This window comes from Chrysochloris asiatica, unplaced genomic scaffold (assembly GCF_000296735.1).
Source record: "Chrysochloris asiatica unplaced genomic scaffold, ChrAsi1.0 scaffold00100, whole genome shotgun sequence".
Classification (NCBI taxonomy): Eukaryota; Metazoa; Chordata; class Mammalia; order Afrosoricida; family Chrysochloridae; genus Chrysochloris; species Chrysochloris asiatica.
In genome coordinates, this window is record NW_006408618.1 from 8,975,273 (window position 1) to 8,976,878 (window position 1,606).

Genomic DNA, 1,606 nt, shown 5'->3' on the forward strand with positions numbered 1-1,606 from the left:
AGGTACCATTGAGTTGGCTCTAAATTACAGCGATGCTATTGAAACACTTGCCATCCTCACAATTGTTGTTATGCTTGAGCCCATTACTGCTATCATTGTGCCAACCTATATCATTTGTGGAGAGGGCTTCTTCTTTTTTGTTGACCCTCCACTTTACCAAGCATGATGTGCTTCTCCAGGGACTAGCACCTCCTGATAATATGTCCAAAATATGACAGATGAAGTTTCATCATCCTGGCTTCTAAGGAGTACTCTGGCCATACCTCTTTCAACACAGATTTGTTTGTTCTTTTGGCAGTCCATGGTACTTCTAATATTGTTCTCCAATGCCACAGTCCAAATATATCAAATCTTCTATGATCTTACTTTTTCATTGTGCAACTTCCACATGCATATAAGGATAGTGAACATACACGGTTTGAGTCAGGAGCAACTGAGTCCTTTAACTGGTAACTTTGCTCCTGAACACTTTTGAGGTCTTCCTCAGCAGGTTTGCCTAATGCAATATGTTTGATTTCTTGATTGTTGCTTCCATGAATGTTCATTGTGAAGCCAGGTAAAATGAAGTGTTTAACAACTTCAATCTTATCTCCGTTTATCATGATGTTATTTATTGGTCCTCTTGTGAAGATTTTTATTTTCTTTACATTGAGGTGCAATACATACGGAAGGCTGTGGTGTTTATATTTCAAGTCCTCTTCATTTCCAGCAAACAGGGCTATGTCATCTGCATACTGTACATTGTTAATGAGTCTTCTTCAAATTCTGATGCCACATTCCTTTTCATATAATCCAGCTTCTTGGATTATTTGCTCAACATACAGAGTGAATGAGTATGATGAAAGGGTACAACCCTGGAGCACACCTTTCCTGATTTTAAACCATTCAATATCCCCTTGTTTTGTTTGGTCTATGTACAGGTTCTTCATAAGCACAATTAAGTGTTCTGGAATACTCATTTTATATATATATATTATGCATATATTGTCATGAGCCACAGAGATGAAAGCCTGTGCATAGTCAACAAAGCAAAAGTAAACATCTTTCTGGTATTCTCTGCTTTCAGCAAAGATCCATGTGATGTCAGCAATTATACACTTCATTCTATGTTCTCTTCTTAATCCTACCTGAATTTATGATAGTTCTCTTCCAATGTACTGTTGCAGCCATTCCTGAATTATCTTCAGTAAAATTTTGCTTGTGTGTGATATTAATGATATAGTGCAATGGTTTCTGATTCTGTAGGGTTGCCTCTCTGTGGAATGAGCACAAATATGGATCTCTTCCCATTTTGGTGTTGCATTCATCATCAAAAAAAAAGCCTGTAGGTGCATGAACATTATCAAATTTATGCACAAACTATTAAAGCCAGTGAAGTTGAAATAAAAGAATTCTACCAACTTCTTCAATCTGAAATCGATCAAACATGCAATCAAGATGTATTGCTCATTACTGGTGACTGGAATGCAAAAGTAAGGCACAAAGAGGAGGGTCCAGTAGTTGGAAAATTTGGACTTGGTGATAGAAATGATGCTGGAGAACGAATGATAGATTTCTGCAAGACAAATGATTTGTTTATTTCAAATACCTTCTTTAGACAGCATAA